Source organism: Terrapene carolina, unplaced genomic scaffold (genome assembly GCF_002925995.2).
Source record: "Terrapene carolina triunguis isolate 2854851 unplaced genomic scaffold, T_m_triunguis-2.0 Scaffold192, whole genome shotgun sequence".
NCBI classification, from domain to species: domain Eukaryota; kingdom Metazoa; phylum Chordata; order Testudines; family Emydidae; genus Terrapene; species Terrapene triunguis.
The window spans coordinates 17348996-17372553 of record NW_020664543.1 but is presented as its reverse complement, the minus strand read 5'-3'; the positions used below and the strand labels follow the sequence as shown (position 1 = coordinate 17372553).

Sequence of the window (23558 nt, the reverse complement as noted above, 5' to 3'; positions counted from 1 at the left end):
CAGAGTATTGATTGAGCCCCCAAAAGTTGGATACAGTCTGGGTCGGTGGTAAGGGCTTTTTGAGCATAAGTAGATTTTAGACACAACTTGAAGCTGATATTTATCATTAAGGGAACACCTAGACCTGTAGAGGAGAGGATTGTAGCATATGTCCATTCTCTCCTTGCTCCCTCGTTTTGCTATGCAATGCAGCTTTATTTTGTATAGGTTTTTATCATATTCTGCAGTGCTGTGTCAGGCTTCCCCTGTCTGCTAGTAACTTTGGGGATGTAGATGAACAGTGCAGTGTTTCCCATTTGTCAGTTCTGGGGAATGCTGCATCAAAGGCAAGCTCAAATCTAAGCCTTGATTCTCTCTGTACATGGACCAATTACCTCCCTCCTTTGCCCACAGTTGGGGGACAGGGCTAAGGCCCTTAACCAAATGCTTTTGAGCAAAAAGTTTCCATTTGGCATTCGCGTATGAAATGGGCGATGTTTCAGAGAGTTCTGATCTCTGCCGAACTCATTCACATGTCCCCAGTTGTGTCAGGCGAGAGAGTGGATGGATGACTGAACAGGCAAACAGTTACACAAGCAGTGCACCGGGCTGCACAGGAGGCTCTTAGAGAGCAGCAGAGTGGTGGTGACAACTGAATATACAAAGGCTCAGGCCAGCAGCGTCATGGTGCTACATCATCAAGTTGTGTGTGGAGAGAGGGGAACAAGAGCAAAACTGTCTCCAGAATTCTACTCTCCATGCCCAGCATTTGCTCATGTAAGCAGGGTCTGAATGAACTGTCCCCTGACAGCTAGTTAGGGAGGGGGAGAGACTTCAGGAGCAAACTGTATTTACATGAACACACTTACTCTGCATAGGTATCTAGAAGACAGGAACTGTGTAGCTCGAAGTGATCAACTTTGGCTGGTGTTGGGTTACAAATCACTTTAGTACTGAATGTCAGGGTAGTGACATGTTGTCATCAATGTCGTTGTCATTATTGTCTGAAGGGGAGCAGAACTGTGCTTAACCTGTCCCAAATGAGGGGGTAACCCTCAGCTGAAAGGTCCTTGTTAAGCCAGGGGCTTGAATGTCAGACTCCTGTGAAAGTAGATAGGGGTGGGAATAGGTGTCCCAGCCAGGAGGTGTGGACTTTTCCTAAGGGTCCCCAGTCTGGTTTAACCTTTTCCTCCCCACTGTTCAGATAGAGCTAAATAGGCTTCATTCGGAGCCTTTTGTTATTTTAAGTGCTGAAATCACTTGTGGTGGGGACAGTGTTTCTGCCCAGCCTGCTGAGAGCTAAAAATCCCTAAGAGCTGACAGTCACTAAGGGACTGACTAACAGAGGTCACAGCAGAGAGGTAGGTGGCAGCAGAAGGTGACTGGTGAGAGCTGCTGGTGAAAGTGGTGAGCAGTTGGCCGGCGGGAGCAGCTGGCGGGAGGCGGCGAGGAACAGCGGCTGGCCGAGTGGCCAGGCGGCGAGGAACAGCGGCTGGCAGAGCAAGTGCTCAGATGGCAGAGTAGCCAGGAGCCTTCTTCCCTGGGTGGGAGGTGAACTCACACAGATGCACCTCTGAACCTGGGTCCTCACTGACCAAGGACAATCACTGTGAGTGGGATACGGTGAGGGAGCAGAGGGGGGGCACAGTAAAGGAATTTTTGGTTATAGAACTCAAGAACATGAAGCAGAAGAGACTGCCCCACGCACTCTGGGGTGGGTGTCCTGCTCACAGTTTTATGTTTATGAATCCTGCTTGAGACATTTTCCCTAATTAATGTCAGGTGACTTCTCTCCTTTCATTAAAAGTGTCTTTTCTGCACTCAGTCTCTGTGCTTGTGAGTGGGGAAATATTGCTTCTCAGAGGCACCCAGGGGTGGTGTATCATTTTCCCAGGTTACTGGGTGGGGGCTCGAGCCTGTTCTGTGTTGTATTGTTGAAAAGGAACCCCTAGATACTGAACCTGGCCCTGGTTGCTGCCCACTCCATCTGGCAGAAGGGTTACACTCACCTCCTCCAATCCCTGCTAGCCTGGGAGGGAGATGGGGAGAAGGGACCCGGATCTAAGCTCAGATTCTCACCTGGCTGTGTAAAATGCTGCTGACATTCAACCACTGTCTGCTTGGGAAATCAGCATTCTAGGGGCTGATCCAAAACCCTCTGAAGGCAAAGCTAGTGTACATTACTGGTAGCCCCTGTCCCACATTAGGATCTCTCTGGAGACCACACACTCTTCACGTTCAGCACTTAAGCTAGCATTTATCTTTCAAGCCTGCCCCTGAGCAGAAATTTTATCATACAAAGACAATTTAAAACCAAAAGCCTCCCTAACAGCCAAAGTTCGAGAGATTCTGACAGTGGCTTCAACTCAGCAGCAAGGGAAAACCTTGACAGGAGATCAGACTGGTTTAGCCCGTTGAGTGCCTGTGAGCCCCTCGGCCCTGCTAGAGGAAGGATCAGCCTTATATGAAGCTCTTCCTGCCCTCCATCTAGCTGTCCAGTCAATGCACCCCCTCTTCCTAATCCTTGGACATGTCAGTGTCTGGCCCACCCAGCTAAGAGCTGTGGGCCATTACTCTCTCTCTCTCTTGTACCAGCCTCTGTGTTCTGATTTGCTTTGGTCTCAGGAAGTTTTACATTCAGCCACACTTTGGAAAATGATGCCAGGTGATCCCATCAGTCTCAGAGAGGTGTGACCTGTGTCTCCCAGCTTGACTGCATTGGGACCTGGGGTGTGTAGCAGTTTGTCACCTTCCTGTTGCAGTGTGTGCATGGCCGGATTTCCAATTAGGCACAGTAGGCATGTGCCTAGGGGTGCTGGCGTTCTAGGGGCCCCTAAAAGTGGGTTAAAAGTTAAAAAGTTAATACAGTAGAACCTCAGAATTACACACACCTCAAGAATGGAGGTTGTCCGTAACTCTGAAATGTTCCCTAACTCTGAAGAAGAGGTTACGGACTTCAGCCACAAGGGGGGTTGGGGCTGCAGCTGCAGGCTGGGGGAGGGGAGGGGTGAGGCAGGGGGGGGGGGGGGGGCAGAGAAACACCAGGGCTCAAGGCTTTAGCTATGGGGGGAGCGCTGGAGCTGAAACTGGCACTTCCCTCATAGCTAAAGCCCCAAGCCCCAGCACCCTCCACAGGACTGAAGGCAGCAACAGAGCCGTGGGGCTGAAGCCATGAGCCCCAGGGCCCCCTGTGGGGCTGAAACCAGGAGTAGAGCTGTGGGGCTGAAGCCCTGACCCCAGCACTCCCCCCAAGTCTAAAGCACTGAGTCCCAGTGCTCCCGTGGGTCAGAAGCCCGGCGCCCTGACCTCCCACCTCTCCCCCGCACCCCAGCAGCTGCAGCCCCAACCCCCAGTGGCTGAAGCCGTGAGCCTTGGGGCTAAAGGCCAGAGGCAATACAGTCTTTTTTTTTTTTTTTTGGTCTGCGCTGCTGCCTGATTGGTTACTTCCGGTTCCACAGGTTGTCCAGTTGTCCGGTAAGTCCATAACGCTGGTGTTCGTATCTTTGAGGTTCTACTGTATTTAAATTATCTTTTATATTTCTTTTCATTTCATTTTTTATGGAAAGCATGAAGGTCAGCTGTAGGCAGGGGGGCACTGAAAATGCTGAGCCAAGCGGCACACAAGGTGTAAATCCGGCCCTGAGTGTCTATTCACAAATAGAGGTATTCATTTTGAAAGGACTCTATGATACACCAGAGCCTATCCGGGCACAACAGTGCTGGGTGTGTTGTGCCTAGACTGATGAGTCACCTGGCCATCTGTGAATCAGTGTATTGTGACGGGAGCGGGGGGAGGAGAGTCTTTACACAGTTGTCAAGTGAAAGCAATATATATACGACCATAGAGTTCAGCACCCAGCAACTCCCATTGTGACACCAGATTTTCCCAAGAGCTCAGCTCCCATCATGCTGAGCCTCTCTAAAAATTGTGGCCACTTATCTAGGTGCCTATAGAGGAGTTGAAATCTTTTGGGAAAAAATCTAGCCCCACTTACAGACATTAAGCACTTTTGAAAATTCTGGCAATAGTGTGTGTAAGAGGGAAGGTAAATCAACGGAGCATACAGTAAATCACAGCAAAGCCTGCCACTTACCTCTCCTCTCCCACTCCTTTTATTGCCTTCATTTTAATGTGTTTATGGTTTTATTTCAGCAGATCAAATGCTTTTTAATGGCTTCATTCTTGTTATACTTTGATATGAGGAGTGCTGTTTTGTTTGTAGCTGCTCACTGCCTGGTAAAACGTTAGTGGCTAAATTACCAGGAAAAGCCATAAAAGGGGAGGGGAGGGTGGGTGTCATAAAGTACTGGGAAGCCACCAGATAAGGACAGTGTGTGGAAGAGAAAATGCAAACACAGCGATAAGAGGTCCAGCTGGGTAAGGATCACACCTGGTACTACTTTTCAGAGAGCAGAATTAAAACACACCTTGAGTTTGCAATGTACATTTTTTTTTATTGGATACAACCTTAAAAAAAAAAAATAAATAAAAACCAGACAGTTCACAGACTGCCTTGCCATGTGCTCTATGATCCTACCCAAAGTGCAAAATCAAAACTACCTTGGACACTGGTTATTTCATTGTAAACGAAGCTTGTACGAAAACGTGTGCAAATGCACAGGGTTAGGGGCTGGTGAGCACAGAACCCAACACAGGGGACTGGGACCAGTGAGAAGCAATACGGATACACAGATGCATGTGTGTGCTTTCCACTCCGTGCGACAGAAGAGCCTCCCATGTTTGCTCCCCCTTGTACCACAGAGCTTTAGGGACGTAAGGTATTTACTAACTCTCATGGTGGACGCTCAAAGGCTTCACAAATGCAACATGCTTTCTAACAGCCCTCTCTCTAAATATACACTCTCTCATCTCTGCCTCAGTCCCTTGCTGCCCCCTCCCCACCCTGCCCCGTGTAGCACCGTGGAGACAGACTGCAGTGTCTCAGGCACGCCCAGTTCCTGCCTTTGGGAGACTGCTGCTGAATACTCCCTGTGGGTAAGTCACTTCCCCTCCCCAGCCCCCGGCCAGCTGAGTCAAAGTGACTAGGGCCCCTGCCTCATTTGATCTACAAGTTTAACAGTCTTAGCAGGCTGGGTAAGGAAAAAGGAGGGGGAAGGGTGCCACTTTAGTGGATGCAGCCTCATCTCTGTACCCAGCCCACCTGAGTTTCAAGTCCATGCTGCTGCTGCTGCTCCTCCTCCTCCTCCCGGCCTGGACCAGCTCAGCAGACAGTGCAGCTGTTGGTCTTGTTCATGGGTGGTCTGAGTGCATTCTCCTTTGGGAAGGTCTCCCTCCTCCTGCGCAGCGCCGGGCTGAGCCGGCTGGGCAGGTTGACTTGCTGCAGCAGCTCCCTGAAGACTTCCACCACATTCTCGTTTTCCTTGGCCGATGCTTCCAGGAAGCGGTTGTTCCAGTCCAGCTCCACCAGGGACAGGGCATCCTCAGTCAGCACCTGCCTCTCTCTGTTGGCCTCCGCCTTGTTGCCCACCACCACAATGGGGGGGAACTTGTCTTCCTTCACCTCCAGGATCTCCTCCCGCAGGCTCTTGACGCTCTCGAAGGACTCTGTGTCATCCACCGCGTAGACCAGGGCGAAGGCGTCACTGTTCTGGATGGACAGCTTGCGCATGGCCGGGAAGGAGTAGCTGCCACTGGTGTCCAGGATCTCTACCTTGATGGTGGCCCCACTCACCTCGTACTCCTTGCTGTGCAGCTCTTCCACTGTCCGCCGGTGCTTGGGCTCAAAAGTGTCCAGCAGGAAGCGGCGGATCAGAGCTGTCTTGCCCACTCCTGCCGCACCCAGGAAGACCAGACGCACGTGGTTCTTCTCCTTCACCGCCAGGGACATGGCTGCACACTGGAGCTCCGGGGGCTTTGTGGGAGGAAAATTACAAATCCCAACTTTTGCTGAAGCTTTGGGTGCTTCTGGTCTGTCTGCAACCCAGGGCTGCAGGGCTCCTTTCTCTGCAGCTCAGAGCCTGGTGTCTCCCTCGCTTTGCATTGATGATCTCTGCACACCCCTCTCCAAGTTCGTTGCCGCTCTCGAGTCACCTGGAAACTTCTCCCGGCTGGATCTGGATCGCTGCTGTCTCCACACTCCCTCAGCTCGGCTCACCATTTATTCACATTCCCCTTCGCCATGTGTCATAGGCTTGTCCAATCTCTGCAGTTTGGAGTATAATGGGGGAGGGGGAGAAAAGGATGCTCTGAGCCAATCCGCTGAGATCTGTCCTTGAAAGCCATCCCCAGACCTGGAGAGGCTCAGCAGTGCTGTGCATCACACTCGGCTCATGCTGCTGCTTGTAGCTCTGGGGAGCTGGCTGCCTTTTAGCAGCTGTCCTTGTGTCCTCCTTGGAGGTGGAGACTCACCGAGAGCAAAGCAACAAATTAGTGCCGCTGAGCATGAGTGAGAGTTCTGAGCCCTCAGTGCTCCTCTCTCCTGTTGGGGGATTGTGTGGGGACAGACCAGAGCTTTATTTGAAATTATCTGCCGAGTTTCTGTGACTTGTTGCTTTGTGGCTTGTGTGCTACCAGGTGGTAGTGAGTATTGGAAAAAGATAAAAACAGCCTCTACCTGCATCCCTGCCAATTTCTGTTCCCACGCTCCGGAATTGTATCATCAACATAGAGAAAGCAACTGTAGCCACTCCTCGCCCCCCACCTGCAATGCATCCCAGAGCATGATTCTGCCAAACCCTGGATTCAGCACCAGGATCCAGCCAAATTGACCTGGTCCAGAGTCCCCCACATTCTAATGACTATCTAGAGAACAGGGTAGCCCATTCCTCATGCCGCAAAACATTCTGGGCTGTGGTACATGAGTGTGGCAAAAACCCAGATGTGGCACATGGACCCCACCAAATCCACCTAATTTTTGGTCCTCACCCACCAAAATATACCACATGACCAGAGAACAAGTACAGCTGTTTCTGCTGATCAAAACATTCTGGACACTGATCCATCCCAGTGCATAAGTGTCGCAAAACCTGGATCCTGGCAATATTTGGCTCAACCCCAAATTGTTCACTCCAAATTAGAAAGCATACGTAGCCACTCCTGCTCCACTGGAAAACTCTTATACCCTGCTACATCCCAACCGAATTGTACTGGAAAAACACACATCTGGAGCCAATTTTTAACCCCCAAACTCTGTCTAAATAAACAATTGCACCAGCTCCTAGTGCACCTAAAATTTTACATGCTTTCAAACTAGAGCCGCAGCACTGCAAGCCGATGTTTCTGGCCCCTGGGTTATGCTGGATCCAGCTTGGGTTTTATTTTCTTTTTATCCCACCCCGTAAAATTCTACCAGTTAAACAAAGAAGTGCAGCTGTTTTCAATCTCCTGCAAAAATCCAGACCCTGATGCATCCTTAGTAAATAGCACTACAGCAATCCCTTCCCGCCCCTGGAACTTTTGGAGAGTCTGTGAGACACAGATGCTGAGCTAGAGGCACACTGCCTTTTTTGCACACACTCATGTACATGCACATATTCTCTCTCCCCCTTTCAATCTGTCCTTCTACATTTCCATATTGTGCCCATCATTATAGCATCTGACTGCCTTTCCTTCTGTGAATCACAATTTTAACTTACCAGCTCTGGACTTTGCAAGGAATCTAGCCCACCCAGCTCATCCAGAAGAGAACAGTCACAAAACACTTGCCATAAAATTACATACCCAATACTCTTGCTTAGGCTTTGGAAAATGCTATTTAAAGTCTGGACTTTTTTAGAAAAACTTTGGGTTATGCACCTTTATATTTATTGCAGCTTTTAAAAAAAATACAAAGGGAGAAGATAAAGGAATATATTTAATCATTTCTCCTGGTTGGATGTAGGACATAATGCTGTGTATCTCAGTCACAAGAAGATCCCGGTAAGAACCTGGTGAGGATGTATAGTAATTGCAATCACTGCATAGTTGTGAATTCACAACTCCTTATTGAAAAGATGTGGTTTTATAACAGTACTGTGCACTTGCACAGTGTCTTCCATCCAAGAAGCTCCAGTTTTATATTTGTTTAGTCTCACAACACCCAATGAGGTAGGTAAGTATCATGATTCCTCTTTTATGGGTGAAGAAACAAGCACAGAAAATTTAAAGGACCTGCTAAAGGTCAAACAAGGAGTCTCTGACAGAGAGGGGAATAGAACCCAGGTCTTATGACTTCCAGTCAGGTCACTAAAACATAAAACCATCCTACCTCTCTAAGTAACCTGATCTGGGAGGAAATGTGAGTTTGAAGGAGGTGTGAGGTGACAGCTTGGGAAATTATACATGATACATCTGTTCCTGGAGGACTCATCTGAATTCTGGGCATAAGTGAAATGAGTGTGGCAGCCTTCTGGTCCACCTCATAAAATCACAACACAACTCATTCTAGTTCTATCCAGCTGGTGCTGTGTGTGTGCATGGGTGGGTGTGCATGGGTGGGTGTGTGGGGGGTCCTTTTGGCATGTGGGAGGAGAAGATGACAGGTGGAGGAGGAATGAGACAGTAACAAATCTTCCACGTGGCTGGCAATATGCAACAACGCAGTACAACCACTGCGATCTCTGGTATTTTGAACCTTTCTTATAGAATACTGCAGGTTTTTTTTTTAAAGAGCTTCTTCACCCCAGTTAGCAGCATACACCTGTAATTTGTGCAGATTTTTTGAAAAAATGTTTCATGGTATTAAACAAGGAAACATGGTGCATAGGAAAATCTCCTCAGCTCCATTTCACACACACACAGAGACTGGATCTTCCTAAATGATCTTTCACATTGATTGTCTCCTTTTATTTCCTGCATCAGCGCTGCCATGGTTACTGCAAGCCTGAAAGGTTTTAAATCTCCCTTAAAGCAATGGAGGATTTCAGAGGTAATCTTGTTAAGTGATGAGCAATGAATATTTCCAAAGGCATTTTGTGCTAATATCTTATTCCATCTTGGCTTATTTCCAGCAACAGAACAAAAGCAAAAGATATGGGTTTGTGCATAAGAAAAAGTAAAAATTGGGGTAGGGAATGCAGAAACTATTCTCCTATTGCAGCTTTTTATAGCCAAAGAGACTTTGTATTTCCTTGTTTTATATTGCTGAGTGCAGTGTTTATAAATGAGGGGCTAACAGAGCTGGCAAGGGCCAGATATGTTGCAGGTGGACCTCACCTGGCCTCTCTTGGCTCTGTCAATTCACCTTAATTCAATCTGGACCAGTGGCACCCACCGCTTTTCCAGTCAGCTGCCTCCTCAATGCATCTTCTGTGACCTTTGTCCTAGCACAGGGTGGAGCAGTTGAGTAGACTGGTCACCAGCCACTCATTACCAGCTGATGTTTGTCAGTGGCTATGTGAAGTGAATTTGGGGCACTCGGGCCTCTGGGTGCAGCAGAGCAACGTACACCTTACAAACGAGGGCTATTGTTGCCCAGTGGCTAGAGGACTGGATTAGAAAAAGAGGGACTTGGCTTCTATTCCTGATTGTACCACTGACCTGTTGTGTGCCCTTGGGCAAATCACTTCACTTCTCCATGCCGCTTTCCCCTCCCATCTTTTGTCTTGTCTTGCCTTTTAGATGGTCAGCTCCTTGGAGCAGCAACTCTCTATAACTGTGTGTGTGCAGCAACACCCAGCACAATGGGCCCCCCAATCTCAATTGAGGCTTCTAGTTGATACTCTGATAAGAGGAGCCTAATTGGTGCTAATAATTGTCAGTCTCCATAGAACAGCTAAGACCTAGCTCGATCCTGGAGCCTGAGTTCTTCTCTTAATCCTAGAGGAGGGATGGTACCTAGAGGCACAGGCTGAGCCATATTGGCAGGTCAGTGCGTGGACACTCGTTAGCGTGCTGTGCCTGTTTTGTGGCTAAATGAAGGATTTTATTCCCTATTGATTACAGCCCAGCACCTTTCAGAAGCACTAAGTTCCCATCCAAATTACAAGGAGAAAATAGACGGCACCTGTCCTAAAGCCAACAGTGATACAAATCTCATCCTCACTGCTTACCTAGGGCTGTAGCGATTAATTTATAAAAGCCTGATGTAACCTGAGGTGATATCTTTTACAGGCCCCGGAGAAGAGCTCTGTGTAAGCTCGAAAGCTTGTCTCTCTCACCAACAGAAGTTGGTCCAATAAAAGATATTACCTCACCCACCTGGTCTCTCTGATGTAACTTGAGGCATTTCTTACTGTAGTTCGATGTAGGTGATGACCTCAAAAACTCTTCTGGCTCAGTATGTAAAATCAGGGCCTGTCCATGAATGGCCTCTGCATGTGAGCCCCCCATAGAAGTCAGTGAATTTCAGGAGCATTGCCATGTTCTTTTCTTTTTTAATTCCTGGCATTTGTCTTTGAAAAGTCCCCCTGTGGGACACAGACTTGGGTGAGCAAAGGGTCAGAGGATCCAAAAAATGTGTGTGTTTTGGAGCCTATTGGGGTCAGCAGAGCATGGGCTGGGAAAATCTCTTACAGAGTGGCTCTTCTACGAGACCGAGGCTGAGATTGTCAAAGTCTCCAGAGATTTGGATATCTAAATCCCATTAATCGCAGGCCTAGTCTACACCCAGAAGCTGCACACGTTTAACTGATTGTAAATTAACCAGTGCAACGAATGCTCTTATAGCTGTTTGGTGCAAACTAAACTGCTATAATACAGGTTTAAACTCGGTTACTGGCCAGAGCTGGGAAAGGCAGAGGCTACATTTAAGGTGAACAAAACTTTTGAACCTCCCAAAGTGTTTGGTTTGAGTGTGGGGGAGTGGTTCTGGACGGGGTGGGGGGAAGAGAGGGGTTGAACCAGTTCACCCTCCCTAACAAATGACCGACTATTGGGAACTGACACCGAACTAATGGGTCTTATTGGCACTTAGCAAGAAAAGTATTTCTTAAAAAGAAAAAAGTCTACAGGACATGCAGGCATTATGCTGTGTATAGGACTATTTCAGACCTCTTAGCACTGAAGTTACCCAGTCTTGGTGTGACGGGGTATACCAGACCCTCTGAGGTCCCCTGCTGGAGGCCTCATGGCTCTGCCACACTCCACCCCAGAAAAGGGCAGTAGAGAGGGTCTTCCAAGCCAGAGGCAGATTAGGGGTTTGTGGGGCCCGGGGCCAGAGCAAGCGAGGGCCCCTTCCCACCCCTTCCGCCTGCAGTCTCCCCCTGCCTCCTCCCACCCGGCACTCTTGCCGGCGAGTGGGGTCGGGGCACAGGGGCTTCCCTGATGCCCTAACCGTGCTCCCAGCAGGCGCGCCAGGTGGGCAAAGCAGGTCGGGGCCTATGGGCCCCGTTGGCCCAGTGGTTAATCCGCCACTGCTCCAAACTGCCTAGCATGGCTGTGTGAGACATAGCCAATCAGGGCCCAGCAGCCTAGTATAAGAAGAGCTGCAGCACCAGCAGGTGTTCAGTTCCTTGCTGGCGCTGGACAAGTGTGGATGGTATGTGGCTGGCTGATGGAGCTGCAAAACCTCCGACAGGGCAGTGCTGCCAGAAGCAGGGGAGAGCGAGAAGGAGCCCTGAGCTGGTTGCTGGGACTCCATTAGGACAAGGCCCTGAAGTAAGGGTGAAAATAGCACAGGGAAGTGGCTCAGGGGATTGTACCAGTACAGTTTATTTACAGGGATGCAGTGCATGGTTTCCATCTATAGGGTCCATGGGCTGGGATCCGGAGTAGTGGGTGGGCCCGGATTCCCTTCCCTTCCCGCCCCCCTCCAGCCACTGGGAAAGTGGCCTGGACTTTGAAGCACCCCAGAAGGGGAGTTGAACTGTAGTGGCCTAGCTGGAGAGCTGCAGCCAGAAAGGACCTGAGAGAGCGAAGACATTTCCCCCCGGGAGGGAGCCCTGGTGCACCGCTCTATTCCGGAGCAGGGACAACTTGAGAGAGAGGTTACAGAGGGCACGGAGAGAGGCCTCTGTTGGACTTGTACCCCAAAGGGGTTTCCTTTGTTTTTATTTCACATACAGACTGCGTGTGATTCGGCCGGAGGGCTGAGTCACCGAAGACCCACCACAAACTGAGAGAGTGAGTGCAGGCACACACACAGACACGGGAGGTGCTCGCGAGAGGTGAGTGCACCCCATTACGCTAGGCCAGAGCTACCCAATGTTATACCCTTTTCATCCTGCCTTGTCTTGTTGCTGCAAAATAGGCTATGTCTGTCCCGTGTCTTTGTAGATCTACCTTCACAGTAAGTGCTGGTCATGCTTGGGAGGAGGGCCCTACCATGGCTAAGGAGTGTTTTGCTGGTTCCCTGTGGACATCTCTCCACAGCTGGGTTTCTGAGGCTTCTGCCTTCTGTAAAAGACTTGGCAGCACAACAACCCACCTCTTCTCTCTGTAGAGTGCTGGACGCAGCTCCATTCTGGTGCTTGACAATGGTCCTCTGGCTAGAAGTGGAAGTTTGAATGTGGCCAGCTGGAATCTGAGCCCCTGAGCCAGTGGAGTGGAGCGGGTTGGGGCTGGGTCGCTCCACTTCCTGCCGCCTGGTGATTGCAGGGTGGGCCCGACCCCATACTCACGGGGTGGCGGGAAGTGGAGTGACCCGGCCCCAGCCCGCTCCACTCTGCTCCCCTGGCTCCCAGGCTTGGGGGGGAAGGGGGAACCGCCCCCCCCAACACTCACCGGCGGAGAGGGCTGGGGCCGGGTTGCTCCACTTCCCACTGCCCGGTGAGTGCAGAGCGCGCACGACCTCTGCTGCAGTCCCCCGGGATGTAGCTCAGGGGTGGGGGCTTTGGGGAAGGGGTGGAGTGTGGGTGGGGCAGGGGCTTTGGGGAAGGGGTGGAGTGGGAGTGGGGCGGGGGCAGGGCGGGGGCAGAGCAGGGGCTTTGGGGAAGGGGTGGGGCGGGGGCAGAGCAGGGGTGAGAAGAGGCGGGGCAGGGGCGGAGCCGGCTGGGCTTTGGGGAAGAGGTGGGGCAGGGGCAGCTTTCCTGGCCGGCTCAGCCATCCGGGGGATCAGGCTGGCCGCTGGAGCAGCATGCAGCTGCATAGGGCACCAGGAAATATGGTGCACCAAATTTCCTGGTGCCTTATGCAGCTGTGTAGTTTGCATATGGGTAAGGACGGCCCTGGGTTTAGAGTCTCTATTAAAACGCAAACCAGTGCGTCACTCGACTCCCAGGAACTGACTTCTCCCAGCTTTAACTGAGCAGAGAATTACTTCTGAGATGAGCACAATGGGCCTTTCCCCCCCTCCCCCCGTGTGCAGCCTTCAATCAGAGCTGTGGGCACTCAGCACTTCAGAAACCAAGGGTCAGTATGACCCACAGGGTCATGGACAGAGGTGCACTCTTTCCCATCCCTCACTGTTCACCGGATATTGCATGGCACTCAGCTATTGGGCTTTTATCCCACCATTGCTCAGGGATGCCAATCTTCAGAAAAGCCCTAGATCCAATTAATCATTTGCTACGTATTTGGCCCAAGAGGGAAATACTGCATTGTAGGTCCTGAGGGAGGAAACAGCCTGTCCTACTAGGGAAGTGTGTGCCCTTGTAGAAAGAAACCACCATGGGGCATTCTCTTGTCCTCTGTGAGGCAAAGCACTCTGAGCACTAGCTGAACTTCTGACCCTTTGTGGGCTGGAGCAGCCAGAATCCAGTAACTCAGATTAAATAATCCAAGTGTTGTGTGGGAAATGCCTGTGCTCCCTGGAATGAGACATCGGGGATAAAAATAACCAACTTTCATAACTAGCATGGGATGGGCAGAGGGGGCGAGCCAAGCATACTCCATGATTCCTAAAGAGCTGATTCCTGCCTCCTTCACACCGGCGGGACCTCAGCCACACCTGCAGTATCCCCGTTGGAGTCAGTAAGGTGTCTTACTTGAGTACCGTGAGCAGGAGATGGCTGCGGGAACTAGGGTTGCTGGGTTGCAGCAGCACCCCCTGGCTTGAAGTGGTTTCCATTATATAGAGGGTTTACAGTTTGGTTCAATGGCTCTCAGCACTACACAAATTGTTCAAGCACCGCTGCCCACGCCGTACTGGATTTTTACTGGAAAATAAGTCATCTGAAGGAGGCGTGTGGAATAGGTTCTGGTGGTTTGATCTGGTGCTTTACTTAAGGGTAGATCACAGGCGATAGCGGTGGTGGTGGCGCTGAGGAAAAGCTAAGTCTCCCCCACAGAATTCCTTGAGGGGGGCAGTATCTGTGCTCTTCCACAGCAGCTCCCCAGTCCCATAGGCCTGTGAGCTGTTCTTGACTGGGAAGGGAAGCAAATGATTGCTCCTGGTTCGGAACTACTGCAAAGGGCCATAAAGGCCTCAGGAGGTCTAAGACCCTCTTTTGTTTCACCATTTGCTTCATGCAGGCATGGGAGTCTCTCCAGGCTGACTGCAGTGTTGGGACTCAGGTTGAGTGTTTTGGAGGGAAAATAGCTGCTGTTTGACGTGGGGGAGGGGGATAGTGAGAGTGCATGCAGGGGGAAGGCGAGGTGAGGGAAAGATTAAAAATGAGTATAAAGTATCCCTGAGTAGGAGCTAGGCGGGAGGGGATAATCAGTTGCGGAGGTCTGGGAGAAAAATGCAGAATCCCTTAGTCAAATCTTTGAGAGGAAGGAAAGATGGAAGCAGAATGGGACTTGGAAGGAAAATACTAAATATATTTTTTTTAAATTAATCAGAATGAAGGGACCTGAGGAGAAATGCTGGGAACTTTATTTTTTTCCCACCAAACACCGCCCCCCTTTATTTTAAGAAAAAAAAGAGTGTAAATAGAAAACCCAATGCCAAGGGTGAGCAATGTAGAAATTAACTCTTCTTATGTGAGAAGAAGAGCTATTTGGGCATAAACAGATGACAGAAATGTCTGTGAATTCAGAGCAATTATGGGGAGGCAGCACAATCTTGTGGTCTCGTCACTGGCCAGGGAGTCAGGTGCTCTGGGCTATGCCACATGCTGTGTAACTTTTGTCAAGTCTCTTTGACTTTTTGTGCCCTTGTTTCCTAGGGTGACCAGACAGCAAGTGTGAAAAATCAGGATGGGGGGGGGGTAATAGGAGCCTATATAAGAGAGAGACCCAGAAATCGGGACTGTCCCTATAAAATCGGGACATCTGGTCACCCTATTGTTTCCCCACCTACTCTGTGTCTGTCTTCTCTGTGTAGATTGTAAGGTCTCTGCGAAAGGGGCTGTCTCTCAGGAGGTGTCTGTACAGTGCCTAGCACAGTGGGGCCCTGATCCCAGTTGGAACTCCTAGGCATGACTGTAATAATTTGTTGCACCCGTTTGCTCTTTATTGCTGTTTAGTGAGTTGCAAGAAGGGAAGGAACAGTGAAGAGAAGGAAAAGGTGCATGAGCTGAAAGAACAAAAGGGCAAGACAGTAACAGTAAGTTAATTCTTTGTTTAAGCTGTCTTAGAAAATTGGCTGCAAAAATTTTATAAACATTAAGCTTAAATGTTCAGAGAGACTGAGCCCCCACAGCTGCCAGGAGACTCAACTCAAGTTGCAGATGCTCTTCACTTCTGACAAACTCAATGTTGCTTCCCCTGAGATGACTTAGATGGGTTGTGGCTGCTGAAAAGGGGAATGAATCCTCCATTGCATTGGTGCTGTCACAGGAGCTGCAGCATAAGCAAATTAATTTAATCAGCTCCTTTTTAAGCAACCTTCTGCTTGACATTTGCTTTCTACAGTAGGGCTGCATCACTTTCACTCCATTTGATTGCAGGATTCAGAAAATGTGATGTTCTGCTATGAAATGGCTCTGTTGTTTTGAAGTTCAGTGTGATAAGGTTGTCATTACATCTAGAAAGCAGCAGAGTGACTGGAATGTTCCTAGAACTGCATTTCCAAGAACTGACATGTTTGTGGAAGATAATGCATGGGCCACCTGTAATTGTTTCTAATAAGGGAACACTGGGAGACGAGGAAGTGGAATATAGCTGCCCTTCTGAAAAACCCCTATAGGGTTTAATAAGGATGAAATGAATAGGGTCAAGCACAAATGAAATAGAGTCCTTTCAAATTATTTCAAGCCTTATAAGAAATTAAGATACAATGATACCTTTTCTATAGTTTGTAAACCAGCCTATGGAATTGTATTATGTATGCAGTGTTGTTGTAGCTGTGTTGATCCCAGGATATTAAAGAGACAAGGAGGGTGAGGTAATATCTTTTATTGGACCAACTTCTATTGGTGAGAGAGACAAGCTTTTCATTTACACAGAGCTCTTCTTCAGGTCAGGAATTATATGACAGGAATTTAGTTCATAACATCGTAGAGGTTTGGTTTAAACTTCCTACACAAAGGCTTTAATTTTCTATCATTCAACAGGATTCTTCCATTAACATGGATCCTAAAAAAAAGGTCTTATGTTCACTATGTTCAAAATGATCATGAAATTAAAAGTCTGAGTTACTGTCTTAGAATTTCTCACTAGCTAGGGGTGCATCTGCAGGCAGACACAAAATTCCAAAATAATAATCACTGTAAACTGGTGTTCAACTATAGCAACAAGTAATGTATAGTGCTACCCTGTGTTTCCATGAGTAAGGAGAAGGGTCTGGTTTGGATTCCCAGGCCCACCCGGGTCTTGATCCAAAGCCTCCTTATACTGACTTCCATGGGCTTTGGATCAGGCCTCTAGAATAGAACAATACAACCACAATGGGTAGGGTGAATCTGAACTGGATTTATTGTCTCATGTGGAATGGAACTCTAGATACAAATTGCTGAGAGGAGAGGAACTCACAGATGGAAAGAGATCCGAGGAATTGCCAAACTCCATCCCTGAGATCCCACTGCTTTATGCATCATGTAAGAAAAAGATAAACAAATACAGAGAATCAACAGCCCTTGGAGTGGTACGAACAGTCCATTTAAATAGAACTTGTCACCTATCCTGCTTTTGTCCCCATGTTCCATTCCTGACAGTGCTTTAGTTCATGACAAGCATGAAGGTGTGTGTGTGTGTGTGTGTGTACGTACTTGAGCAGAACAGGGCTAAGTAAGACTTCCCGTGGCAGAAAAATTTTCACAGGTGCTTTCCATCACAGCAAGGATTACAGGGAACATGACTGGGCCCAGCTGGAACAAATTACTCCATCAAGGGGATTGAGGGTTGTGAGCCATTTGTTCTCTAGTTTTGGATGGAACTAAGAACAAGCCCTGGTTTGAGACAGAGAAAGATGCTGGCTCTGGGAATAACCCTTTCCTTTGTGGTTAGGAGCAGTCACCTGAGCTCAACAGTGGGACTTGTTTCTTCAGCATTTGGCTTTTCTCACCTTATCTGCCATGGTAGGTCTTAAGCTTTACATATAGAGCTTCAGCCTTCCCTTAAGTGAGAGGGGTTGTCCCAAATCTTCCTGCTATTCAGATTAACTGTGTGCAGTGCTTTGCGTGGTTCCCGTCTGGAAGATTGTTTAGTTTTAGACAATAAGCAGACAAAGGTAGGGAAGTGACATCAAAACATGTACATTGCATTATGGCATGTCTCTCTTCTGGTGCTAGGTTTTTTCAGCTTGATGTGAAGTGTGTATAAAAGTATAATTAATTACACATGTCTGACTCTCACCCCCACGAATGATTTTCCTTTACTGTCAGCTTCCAAAATAGAGCTTATAGCTCTTCTCTGCTATGCAAACCTGGGCTGTATGTGCCATATTCACGACATCCAGTGGTGTTGCTCTCCATAGTAAATCATAGTGAGCATGGACAAAAAGGCCCATAGTAAAAAGAACTCAATAGGACTGTTCTTGTGTGTATAGTCAGGCACATATGTAAGATATGGGTACTATAGCAAATGAATACCAAACCCATAGGATGTCTCATTCATTTTCTGCCCATCTCTGGTAAATTTTATAGTTCAGTCAAAAAGCAATAACATTTCTCTGGCATGACTTCATCTTTATAACTCTGTGCTGCTTGCAGCTCCATTACCCTCTAAGTTACATATCTCTCCTCCCCTTTATATTTTCTCTATTTTGTTATGTATAAAAAGTTGCCAGTGCTTCAGTTAGGTCCCTTCTTAGGGCCTTGGAATGCATATCTCCTGGCCGGATAACTTACTTATGTCCAAATTTCTTCCTAATTATACAAACCTCTCCCCTTTGTATTACTACAGACACGCAATACAAATATAAAATCAACTAGGCAGCTATCATTGAACTCTTCACACACTGAAAACAGTTATATGCTGGCAACATTGTACCCACCCAATATCTGAGCGATGAACTTGTTGGGAAAAAGTAGAGAGAGGCGTTTGATCCCTATAGTCCACGGTTTATGGTAGAGGAAGGCGACTTCCTGGTGCATTACCAGCCACCACTACAAAGCACTTGTCATGTTGCTATGTCCATATGGAAATGTCATACAAGTGGCGCAGCAAACCTGAAGGAAAGTCAAACCTTATTTAGTCGTATCCAATAAAGATCACCAGTCCCCCCCTCACTTATTAATGGGCCTGCTTTCATGCTGGCATTTCTTCTTGCTGGGATTTATCTCTGAAAGCTATTGTTGTTCTCACCTCAGCCCTTGCTAAGACTGAAGTGTTGCAAGAAAGCAGGTGAATTTGGGCCTTGTAAACCTATCTAGCCCTTACCTCAATTTCCGGCCAGTTACCTAATAAATAAACAAAACTCATCTGATAACATTGTTTGATCAGCTCCAAAGCTCACCTGGCCACAGGGGGTTGGGTACAGTATGTACTAGATGATTATGGGTAATAAAATCTAGTCTCCCTGTGAGCAAATGTCTCCTTTAGAACTACAGGGATTTAGCACAGCTGTTAAAAGGCTGAGGGTTTTCTATGGCAGTGGTTCTCAACCAGGTGTACACATACCCCTGGGGGTATGCAGAGGTCTTCTGGGGGTACATCAACTCATCTAGATATTTGCCTAGTTTTACAACAGGTGACATAAAAAGCACTAGCGAAGTCAGTACAAACTAAAATTCCATACAGGCAATGACTTGTTTATACTGCTCTATATACTATACACTGAAATGTAAGTACAATGTTTTTATTCCAATCAATTTATTTTATAATTATATGGTAAAAATGAGAAAGTCAGCAATTTTTCAGTAATAATGTGCTGAGACACTTATGTATTTTTGTCTGATTTTTGTAAGCAAGTAGTTTTTAAGTGAGGTGAAACTTGGGGTACGCAAGACAAATCAGACTCCTGAAAGGGGTACAGTAGTCTGGAAAAGTTGAGAACCACTGTTCTATAGCATGTCTTATCTCGCTCTGTCCAGGTTGTTAGCAGGAGCTAAAGGCGTGCATCCATTCTGGCCACTGACACAGCTTTTCCCTAGATGCTGCTGTGTAATATGCTATCTGACAGACTTCTCTATTTATTAGTGAATAAATATCTGTGTTCCCTTGCATTCAAACACTTCTCAGTGTAAGGCAGTAGGCTCAATATTTCCATTCTTGTGCTACCAGCTTGTGAGAGTTTCAGTGGGTTTATGTGATGTGGCACTCTTTTTATTTGTATTGGGTTAGCCCTAGATGCCCCAGCACCATTGTGCTGGGTGCTGTACAAACACATAACAAGACAGTCCCTGCACCAAAGAGCTTGCAATCTAAATCTAAAACAAAAGATGGCAAATAGATATGACCAATAGATGAGGGGAAGCATAAGGTAAAGTGTTGCCAGTTCTCACGATTTTAAACCAAAAATCGTGAGATTTGTGATGTTTCTTAAAGCCTCCTAGAGCAGTGGCTCTCAAACTTTTTTACTGATGACCCCTTTCACATAGCAAGTCTCTGAGTGTGACCCCCCCTTATAAATTAAAAACACTTTTTTATATATTTAACACCATTATAAATGCTGGAGGCAAAGCGGGGTTTGCGGTGGAGGTTGACAGCTTGTGACCCCCCATGTAATAACCTCACGACCCCCTAAGGGGTCCCGACCCTCAGTTTGAGAACCCCTGTCCTAGAGTCATGTGATTATGTGAAAATCTCAGCTTTCGTTTAAAAAAAATCAATCTCAAAAGCCCGAAGAATGTCCACTTTTTTTAATTCATGATTTTGGGGGGCCTGACTCATGATTTTAGGAGACTGGGGGTGGCTTGTACCAGGAAATAGGTTCATCCATTTTGCAGGGCAGGAATGGTGCAGGGAGTAAAGAAAATGTTTTGAAATTGCCTCATTTACACATCACCTTCACAGGCTGCAGGGACAGGAAAACACAAAATAACCATGGAACTATGTAGCCATTAGCAACTCCATAATCAGACTGGGTTTGGGTTTTCCACTTAAAGCTTGTATTGAACATCTTTGCTTCATTCCTATTCTCTAAGTTCTCTGTTCCAATGCTGAATTCACCCTCCATCGCCAGCCCAATCACTTCTTTCTTATAGGGAACTATCACTCTGTTAACTGCCCCAGTGTTTCAAGTCAAGCAGAACCTCTTTAGACAAAAGCATATGGCTTCCAATTAGAGCCGATCAACTTTTAGGGCTAATAAAGCCAGTAGCCAGTCACCTGATCTGGTATTTCAAGGTACATTAAGCAGCACATTTCCTCCATGCTGCTCACTGGTGTTCCAGGCAGGCAACTGCATTAGCAAAATTAAACCTCATGCAAGTGAAGCAGCAGCGTGACTAATAGAAATGACAACAAGTGTGTAATGGGGGGACTGGGAAGCTGTGAACTTAAGGTATATTCCTCTTCTCCCCCCCCCCCCAATAAACCTAGTAGCTGGTGGGGCTTTGACATGCTCCCACACCTCCTTCATCGGATTATTGTTACTGTAGCACTTAGAGAACCCAATCAAGATTCAGGATCCCATTGTCTTAGGTGCTGTACAGACCCTTAGTGTGAGACAGTGCCTGCCCTGAAGAGCTTGTAGTCTAAATACATGTGTCTGGGGAGGGGAGAGGAGAGGAATCAGGCATATGGAGGGGAAGCAAGTTGCCCCAGGTGACACAGTGGGCCGGTGACCGAGCTGGGAATAGAATCCAGGTATTCTGAGTCCCAGTCCAGTGCCACTAGATTATACTGGCAGAGTTAAGCTTCAGCCTTCAACTTCAGACATTTGTAATTGCAAACTCTGGGCAGGTTTGTGAATCAGGGTCAGTTAAAGGCCCTTCATGTAAAATGTTGGGTTTCAACGCACAGCCTGACATTGAAACTGTCTGAGATGGTGCACTGAATGTTGGGTTCATTTGAACCCCAAACCCAAAGCAACCCCCTGGCTGGCTGGGCTGCAACTACTTGCAGATGGAAACTGAAGGAAACATTTGCATGGACCCGTTGGGGTGAAACCGCAGAGTCCAGCACTGCTCTGCTTTAAACTGCAGTGCTGCAGGAGCCTTCCTAATCCACCTTCCCATCTCCACTCCATGCACTGGTTTTGAATGCAAAGTCTTGCATATGCATTGGGACCGGGTCTGCACTTAGCACAGATGTGAAGGATGATGTGCTTCCACTTAGTGGCTGGAACAGATAACTTGAGGTTTGCTAATTCCACCCCCTGCTGCACTGAGTTATCACAAGGAGTAGTACCAGATGCTGCAGCCTCACTGGAGTGTAGTCAGGCACCTTGCCATTAACAAGGGTGCCAATTAGGGGGGGCAGGGGAGGGCGGGAGGCCCCTCTGTGAGTTTCATACAGGAGGTGTGCAAGCTCCCAGGTGGAGCTTAATTACAGCACAGCATTAGTGTGAAATGTAAGTTCTGCAGAGGAGAGGTGTCCCTGGAGCAGGAAGTCAGTATTTTGTTTACAAACAGAGGCAGGGTGATTAAGATAAGAAAGGGCTGGTGATTATATTAAAGATATGGAAGTTTAGCCTGTAAAAGAGGAATCCCTCTGTGGAGGGAGGAGAGGGAGGAGGGGTTGTTTTAGAGAGAACAGGGGATTCAGAAAAAAACACAGCAAAGCACTGAGCCTAGGTTACATTCAGAAAAGGGGGAGATTTGGGGGCATAGGTGAAAAGAAGGGGTCAATCCCAGGGAAGGGCTAGCAGTGTATAGAGAAGTTTCCACTCTACCTGTGGTATTTATGTGGCCTCATCACCATAGTATCTGAGGCTGCGCCTCACAATGTCTAACCTATTTCTCCTCCCAGCCCCTCGATGAGGTAGAGCAGTACTAAAAAAAACGAGGAGTCCTTGTGGCACCTTAGAGACTAACAAATTTATTTGGGCATAAGCTTTTGTGGGCTAGAACCCACTTCATCAGATGGATGAAGTGAAAAATACAGGAGCAGGTATAAATACATAAAAGGATGGGGGTTGCTTTACCAAGTATGAGGTCAGTCTAATGAGATAAACCAATTAACAGCAGGATACCAAGGGAGGAAAAATAACTTTTGAAGTGGTAAGAGAGTGGTCCATTACAGACAGTTGACAAGAAGGTGTGAGTAACAGTAGGGAGAAATTAGTATTGGGGAAATTAAGTTTAGGTTTTGTAATGACCCAACCACTCCTAGTCTTTATTCAGGCCTAATCTGATAGTATCCAGTTTGCAAATTAATTCCAGTTCTGCAGCTTCACGTTGGAGAGTTTTTGTCGTTGAAGAATTGCCACTTTGAGGTCTGTTATTGAGTGACCAGAGAGATTGAAGTGTTCTCCTACTGGTTTTTGGATGTTATGATTCCTGATGTCAGATTTGTGTCCATTTATTCTTTTGCATAGAGACTGTCCGGTTTGGCCAATGTACATGGCAGAAGGGCACTGCTGGCACATGATGGCATATATCACATTGGTAGATATGCAGGTGAATGAGTCCCGGATGGTGTGGCTGATGGGGTTAGGACCTATGATGGTGTCCCTTGAATAGATATGTGGACAGAGTTGGCACTGGGGTTTGTAGCAGGGTTTGGTTCCTAGGTTGGTGTTTTTGTTGTGTGGTGTGTAGTTGCTGGTGAGTATTTGCTTCAGGTTGGGGGGCTGTCTGTAAGCGAGGACTGGCCTGTCTCCCAAGGTCTGTGAGAGTGAGGGATCGTCCTTCAGGATAGGTTGTAGATCCTTGATGATGCGCTGGAGAGGTTTTAGTTGGGGGCTGTAGGTGATGGCTAGTGGCGTTCTGTTACTTTCTTTGTTGGGCCTATCTTGTAGTAGGTGACTTCTCGGTACCCTTCTGGCTCTGTCAATCTGTTTCTTCACTTCACCAAGTGGGTATTGCAGTTTTAAGAACACTCGATAGAGATTCTGTAGCTGTTTGTCTCTGTCTGAGGGATTGGAGCAAATGTGGTTGTATCTTAGAGCTTGGCTGCAGACAATGGATCGTGTGGTGTGGTCTGGATGAAAGCTGGAGGCATGTAGGTAAGTATAGTGGTCAGTAGGTTTCCGGTATAGGGTGGTGTTTATGTGACCATCGCTTATTAGCACTGTAGTGTCTAGGAAGTGGACCACTTGTGTGGACTGGTCCAGGCTAAGGTTGATGGTAGGGTGGAAATCATTGAAATCTTGGTGGAATTCCTCAAGGGCCTCCTTCCCATGGGTCCAGATGATGATGTCATCAATATAGCGCAAGTAGAATAGGGACGTAACGGGATGAGAGCTGTGGAAGCATTGTTCTAAGTCAGCCATAAAAATGTTGGTATACTGAGGGGTACCCATAGCAGTCCTGCTGACTTGAAGGTATAAATTGTACCCAAATCTGAAATAGTTGTGGGTGAGGACAAAGTTCAGCCACCAGGTTTGCCG

At 47.7% G+C, this 23558-nt stretch overlaps 1 pseudogene; it reads right to left on the bottom strand.

Moving 5' to 3' along the window:
- Positions 1-4864: 4864 nt before the first annotated feature.
- LOC112111032 lies at positions 4865-6058 on the bottom strand (annotated as a pseudogene).
- Positions 6059-23558: the final 17500 nt, after the last annotated feature.